Source organism: Pinus tabuliformis, chromosome 3_2, assembly GCF_031772625.1.
Source record: "Pinus tabuliformis cultivar Carrire ecotype Pingquan chromosome 3_2, CPIR1, whole genome shotgun sequence".
NCBI classification, from domain to species: Eukaryota; Viridiplantae; Streptophyta; class Pinopsida; order Pinales; family Pinaceae; genus Pinus; species Pinus tabuliformis.
The window spans coordinates 396,017,124-396,025,252 of record NC_142302.1 but is presented as its reverse complement, the minus strand read 5'-3'; the positions used below and the strand labels follow the sequence as shown (position 1 = coordinate 396,025,252).

Sequence of the window (8,129 nt, the reverse complement as noted above, 5' to 3'; positions counted from 1 at the left end):
CACCTTCATTACAAAGCTCTTTCCCAAAAGAATGTAATCATCTAGTGTCCCTTATGTATAGGTATTCGGACAAATCATGAACTTCAATGGATGTACATGTTGCATACATGTGCTATTTGCAAACTCAAAAGTTCCTTTATGTACTTTCTTCAAAAAACATGATGTGTGCATTGTGCCGACTTTAAATATGCCTCCTAAAAACTGCTTATAAAGCATGCTAATTGTAATATCTAAAGTAGTTGTTATAGAAGTAATATCCACTTAATCCTCTTGGAACATGTGATTCAACCTATTTAACTCAATAAGAACATTTGCAAGTAAATGGATGCAAAATTGTACTTGAAATATTGTTACCAAGTCATACATTTTCTTCTCTCCTAACAAAGCATACATGAGCTTATGAAGTCTTCCCATGGCCATTCCTCTAGATGACCACCTAATATGGTGAATTTGTAACACCTCTGAATTGGTGATTTGAAATGTTTCCATTAGTTCTTTTAGTTCTCCATGTCTTTTAGTAGATTGTCCAAGTGAAGAATAAACTTTATTTGTGAATTTATAATTGAATTACAACTCTGGAAAATGAGATGAAGCATCATTTGTTGTTAACGCTTCTCAATGAGATATGCAATGAATATATACTAAATGAAGATCATGTTGACACAATTTAGTTGATAAACCTTCGCATATACCCCTCATGCATAAGCCACATCAAATCCAAATCCAACTAATTTCATCAAGGACATATTTGTATATGCCAAAAGAGTTGTTACTGCATCATAAATAGATTCAGTTGTTCAATCCTTAATTTGAGGTAAGTGTATGAATCTTATCACGCATTGGCATCTTCCTTATTTGGAAAATATGTATTATAAATAATAATATGTTGCTCCATAGTTTTGTATCTACTTTCATCAAGTAAAACTGACTAGAATGGATTGTGATAAATCTTAGGAATATAATCATTTTGACTAAAGTAAGAATTTACTTTAGAAAATTATTTACCAACACCTAGGCTTACACTAGTTAATACTTATAAAATTTTATTAATATATTTATTACAAATAGTATTGACAATCTAGTCCATCTACTATGCAAATCCTCCAACTATCTTTTATTGTTCCAAGTGTATGTCATTTTAGAAGGCTTTATATCAATCAAGTTGAGGGAACTAATTAGGTCCTCCATAGTTTCTTTGTGCGCATCCCTCACCAATGAACCTCCTCTATTTTATTTTTGATGAAAGATGGTATTAAAGTCTCTATTGATGATGCAATTTGTACCAAAAGAAATATCTTTAATATCCATTAAGGGTTTACAACAATCTTGCTTTTCCATAAAGACGAAAGGAATATAAAGATTTACAATCATGCATACCATTTTAAGAGTCAGAATGTTGAAAGAAGCAATGATCCAATATTGGTTTTTTTTTACTGTCTATTAGTTTTAATTGATCTAGATCCCATAGTGTACATATATCCCCTAATACACCCTGATAACTTACCTCAAGATGGAAACTCTTGTTCCATATCTTGTTGCACTTGGATGAGAAGTCCTTCTCATCTCGCTTAGTCTTCTGAAAAGGGCTATTGTTGGCTTCTCTTTCAATAAAAAATATTTTTCTTTTGTGATTCTTTTATTGCAGCCCAAGCCCCTGCAATTCTAGGTGATTATATTCATTACTTAATTTTTGGTTGAGATTCCCCCTCCAATGGACCTATCATCACACCTTTTTTCCCTTCTTTGTTACCATGATCAACCAACTGGTGAGGTATGATGCTTTGATATCCCAGTTCCTTATCTTCCTCAGTTTGGGCTACACAGATCTCCCCATTGGTTTTCCTTCTTGTACGTTGGGTTCTCCTTTCCATGTGTTTGGATTTTTCAACTTCTATTTTTTTATCTGTTGGAGTGGATATTCTAGATGATTGGGGGGCTTCCTTTGATCAGAGGTAGATATCCTCTTCTTCCCCATACAAGTATGACGAATCATTTTCAGAGGTATCAGGAGCTCGATTCTCCTCTTCTCGAGCTTTCTCTAGACTGTGAGGTGGGATTTTTTGAGGATTTGGCTCTGAAGATTTTTGGGACAATCCTTCTTCATCATTTAGATCTACTAAATCTTCACATATATTCTTATCTCTTGAATGGATACCGGATAGGCTAGTTCCTTACTGTTTGTTATTTGTTTTATTAGGGCCTTCCACGTCCTTAGGCTACTTGACATTCTTCTCGTGTTGAGGACCCTGCTATGTATTAAGATCTCTTCTCCTTTTGGATTGTTTCCATTCATCCCTGTGTTCTTCCTTATTTTCTTAGATAACCAAGGCTTTGGTGCAGTTCTTAGAAAAGTGACCATATTTGTGGAGAATCTGGCGCTTGAATGCTAATTGGTCATTGTCCACTTCCTAAATGTGCGTCCAGTCATGCATGCATAAATTTATTACTGCTAGAAGACTTTTTTAGATCTACTTCTACATAAATTCGAGCACGAGCAAATAGTCCTTCCCTAGGTTCAACAAAGTCAATATATTATCCATTAGAGTTGCTAATGATCCTGAGGTGGCATCATTTCAGCAATGAAAAGGTAGATATGGTAGCTTAACCCAAATTGGGACTGTCATAGGGATATCACAGTCTAGGTTGATGTTAGGGTTCCATATGTCCAAATACATACCTTGAGGTCCCATAATGTATGGCTTGATTCTGATAATAAGGTCCCTCTCTTCCTTAAGCTCAAAATGAAAGGTGAAGGAACCCTTTCCCACAAAGGAGGAAACCACTTCCCCTTTAAGTTTTGCTTTCCAATTGGTTTGGATACATGATCTAACTCATCTAAGTGAAGGCCAGAAGCGAGTAAATTGGCCAATCAAGCCTCAATTAGCAAGTTGAAGGGCCTTTGATTAGGCTTGAGGGCTTGGAATCAACTTTAGGGATATCATCAAGCTTCTTAACAAATTTGGAGGAAGAGGATTTTGGAATTTGGGTCCATTAGCTACTAGGTTATTGAAGGTTAAAACATTCAGGGTTAACTTTGGGCTAAACTGGCCCATCGCCACAAGAAAAAAATCAACGAACTCAAAATCTCAAAACACTTACCTATTCCAAAGAGAGAGACCATTGATGAGAAGGAGGGAGGATTGCAATTATAGAAAGCCGATGACACGAAGGTTTGTGACCTTCTTTATTGGAGGATCTGGGCCAATCTGAACTCCAGCCTAGAATTGGAGGGTGTCACACGTCACAAGGCCACGAAGCCTATGGTTTCTACAGAAACATTATTTGTCCGAATGAACCCCACATCATGATTCAATTCTCATCCTAGAATATGACTCAATCTAACTATTATACATTTTTAGCATTTCTTTTTCAAAAAATTGGTCATACATTTTTTGACCAAACCTTGCTTTTATATTCTTTAAAACCTATGAGGCATTTGGATTGAGCAAATTTCACAAGTAAAACTTTGATTCCGAGAAACCTCTAACACATTTGGAAAAAAAAAATTGTATTAACTAATGTTAAAACATAGGAAATAAGTTTCAATGAAAATTTTTATAACATAAACGTCACAAGGGAGTCATTTGGCACAAACATAGACTATTATAAAATTAAACATTAGTAATAATACATATCATAATAAATTAATTAGTTGCCATAAAAGAAATTATTATAATAAAATCTTACATGGGTTAAAACAATAACTCTTTGAAAGTTCATTTTAAAAAGTACGTAGTTGACATAACCCATATTAACATCATTATATGGTTACTCCAAATCACTCTTTGAAATCCAAATATCTTACTTACCTTGAAATTGAAAATTTTTATAATTGAAAATTTCAATTATAAAAATAGTTATAAAATAGTTAAAAGCAATATTTTTGAATACTAATAATTTATTGTCATGATAATTAAGATATAATTCAATCTAACTATTATATATTTTGAACTTTTCTTTCTTCTAAAACCTAATCTTACAATTTTTATCTCAATTTTAATTTTTGGTTATTTAAAATCCATTAAAATATGATTATTTTTTAGATGAGAATATAGTTCAATTTCACTATTATACATTTTGAATTTTTTTTTTCCAAAACTATATCATACAATTTTTCACCAAATCTTTTCATCAAATCTAATTTTTTGTTGTTTTGTCCAGCAAAGTTTTGACCAAATCTTCTGATGAAATCTTAAATTTTTGTCGCTGTGTGAAGCACTTGATTTTACATATTTCAGATTTTACAAATCTCAGAAATCAAATTTGTGAGTCTTATTTAAACCATTTAACTCTGAATACTGATTCCCCTACAAAGACGGAAGATTTTATCCTATTCTTCTGATGGATCCGTCAGTCAGATTTGAGAACTCAAATTTGTAATTCTCATTTAAACCATCTGGCTCTGAATACTGATGCTCCTAAAAACGCGGCGGAATTTTAACCTATTCCTCTGACGGATCGGTAGGTCGCAAGAGACAAAACAGATGAAGAAGTCAAAGGCAGTGCAGACAGAGGACATGGTTTTATAGTCAACTGCTTCAGCTGCTTCCCTCACGGGAAAGAACCAGACAATGCGTTGCGCCGTTTTATGTGACTTCACTTGTTGAATCTGCCTGCAATGTAATGAGAGTCCCCTAACTCTCCCCTCAATTCTTATAAATTCAGCTCTCACCTCCACCATGTCATCAGATAGGGCATACATCACCGTCATGCTCCTCAGGATTTTGAGGTCCCTCGGCCCGTGCTGGAATTGTGAGTCTGAGCATTTGTCATTACTTCAAAAAGCGTAAGATCTGCAGATTTCTCTCATTTTCTTTCCCATCACCGTCTTTTTTTTCTATTTTTTTTCAGTACTTGGTGTCTCGCTGTTGCAGTCTCTCTTTTTTTTTTCATTCTATTTGTTGCAGTCATGTTCATAATGGGCTACTGTGTGGTAACTTCATATTGCAGATGAGCACATTAAGAGGAGGACGACAGACAACATCACCATGCACAGCTTGCAGGCTGTTGAGAAGACGATGTACAGAGAGCTGTGTGCTGGCCCCTTACTTCCCACAAAATGATGTTCAGAAATTTGCAGATGCACATACAGTATTTGGAGCAAGCAATATCATAAAAATGCTAGAGGTAAAAGTCTTCATATATTTGATTTGTGCGTTAATGACCCGAACTTTGTGTTTCGGATTGATTTGTGTGTTAATAACCATATCTTTGTGTTTGGGATGAATATTGAGTCTCAGACTGCACTGTAACTTCAGAAAATTATTATCATTATATGTATTATATAAATAAATATAGTAATATAACTTATTGTATCATTTAATTTATATGGTAAATTCAAGTTATAATGGGAGGTTCCAATAATAAAGTCAATCATAATTATAGTTATATTTCATTTTTTATAGTTATATTTCATTTCTTAACCAGTTGAGTGTATAATGATATCATATAATTTTTAAATTATTTATATTTAATTATATATATACAATATATATGTTTGGGTTGGAGAAAGATGATGCAGAAGAAATATTTAAAGTTAACAATAAAGTTAAAAGTTATTATATTAAATTTCATCATATTATTTGTTTGGGAGAATTGAATTAAGTGGAGCTGACAATTATAGTTTCTCCCAACCACTTGATCTTAAAAGAAAATCATCCTTTCTTTTCTTTTTCTCCAAAAACCCTATAAATTTTATAATAACAATCTTCCTCCACTATAAAATCTTCATTTTCTCTTGAGCATGATGATAAATGAAATAACTTTTTCACCTTTTTCCATAAGTCTTGGAAAGTCTCCAATAACCATCATCCTCCTTAGAATAGAAGAAATAACCATCTTCCTCTATTATAAAATCTTTTTTCATTTTCTTCCTGATACTCATAGAGAAATAACTATTTTACATTTTTCCACCAATCTTGTAAATCTTTTAATAACCATCTTCCTCCCTAGGATAAAGAAATAACCATATTCTCAACTATACAATCTTCTCTAGCTCTTGCTTATGACTCAAAGGAAATAAGTTTTCTACTCTTCTCTATTAATACTAGAAAGTTTTTAATAACCATCTTCCACCCTAGCCTAGAAAAAATAACTATCTTTGTCCATTATAAAATCTTCTCTGTTTCTCATGCTCATGGATGAGAACATTTTTACTCTTTTCTATAAACTCTGGAAAGCCTCTAATAACTATCTTCCTCTCTTTCTTGCGAAGACTTTTCAGAAAACATTTTTTCTAACACATTTTAAAGGGGTAGAACCAAGTAACAGATCTCTTGTGAAAGGAAGGTTGTGGTGGTAAGTAGTGTTTGATTAGTTTTGCTGCTTTTGACATTGGTAATGTACAAAGCTTCGGAAGTATATTTTTCCAGTGACCTGACATAGGTAGTTTTTATCATTTTCTAGTGGCTTGATATAGGTAGTTTTTATCGGTCTTTAGTTGTATATAACTGATTTTTTTTTAAAGCTGCTGCGTGCTTTCCTGTGAAGATATTACTGATAGTTGCAGTAGGATCTGTCAAGGTTAGGTTGATTTTATGAAGTTAGACAAAGACCGATAGACTAAATTTTAAATTGATTTTTGACTAAATTATATAGATAACATTAAAAACAAAAATATAAAGATATGTAATTACTTTTTGATAATAAAAGTAAGTTGATTTTTCAATAAAGATATGTAATTACTTTTTGATAATAAAAGTAAGTTGATTTTCCTATAAAAATATGTAATAACTTTTTGATAATAAAAGTAAGTTGATTTTTCGTTATACAAAGAAAAATGTGCTCTCGTCCATAAATTCTGTGAAACCTCTAATAATGTGCTCTCGTCCATAAATTCTGTGAAACCTCTAATAACCTTCTTATGCAGTTGAGAAGAAATTACTGGCTTCCTCCACTACAAAATATTTTCTCTTTCTCCAGCTAATAAAGAATATAAGTTTTTTACTCCTGTCTCTATTGATTCTTTTACTCTTCTATCTTCCTCTTCCTCATGCTCATAGACTAAATAACTTTGTTACTCTTTTCAATCCTTCAGAGCCTCTGATAACCAACTTCGTCTCTTGCATAGAAGAAATAACAATTTACCTCTTCTCCATAGAGTCTACAAAGCCTCTGGTAATTAACAGTATTCTATTTTATTCCGGAGCTTTTCGATAGATTCTAGAAAGCCTCTTGTAAATAGAAATATTCTCTTTCACTCAGGTTTGTTGCAATTTATTCTGGTGCTGACATGACGATTTCTATTCAGGATCTGCCACTGGAAATGCGCACTGATGCAGTTAGCAGTATGGTATATGAAGCGAGCGCAAGCCTGAGAGACCGGGAACAATCTGGCAGTTGCAAGAACATGTCTCTAAGCTGCAGTTAGAGAAGGCGATCTTGCAGGCGGAGCTTCTTCACATGCATTTGAAAACCTGCATATTGTTGAGGCCGGAGATCAATCCATATCGGAGCCGTTTTCTCACACTCTGAGCACTTTCCATGAAGGAGCCGTATCTTCATTCGATGAACTTCCCATTGGGTACCAACTTTCAGATGCTCGTGATAAAGATGATCAATCCCTACCGGAGCTGTGGGATCCGTCATGGCTCTAGTCGACGTATCCTGTGTATATTTCGACTGTGAACTCCATGGAGTTATACGCGACGTTTAATTGCACCATAATGTGTTCTTTGCGTCCCCCTAATTCGCCGCCTAATTACACGTCCTTGAATGTCAAACTCTCGTAAATCTATGCATGAAAGTGATGTCGATTTCACGCTACGTATTGCTTCGGGTTTGCTCAATGGATAATAAAGGTCTCGATTTTTGTCTTCCCTCGATGTACTTCTTTATTTTCTCTCGCCCTAATTCGATTCTGATACCCTTCATTTGGCCCAGTATGGCGTGGGGTGGGCAGAGTTTGAAGGGAGATTTTCGTGCAATTGAACAGTTGTAGTAATTTTATTATATTTTAATTATAAATGAATTTTTTTCCCAACCTGCCATGAGTATCATTTCAAAGAGTTAACATAGTAACTTTGTCTTGCCCCCTAATACCAAAAGCATAGGGATACAAGCATGGTCATTGCATAAGTTGTGTCTTTCATGGTAGCATAGTTTATAAAACAACACGTTGAAATAACATG

At 33.9% G+C, this 8,129-nt stretch overlaps 1 pseudogene; it reads left to right on the top strand.

Moving 5' to 3' along the window:
- Window positions 1-4,950: 4,950 nt before the first annotated feature.
- LOC149181070 (LOB domain-containing protein 4 pseudogene) lies at window positions 4,951-7,595 on the top strand (annotated as a pseudogene).
- The last annotated feature ends 534 nt before the right edge of the window (window positions 7,596-8,129 follow it).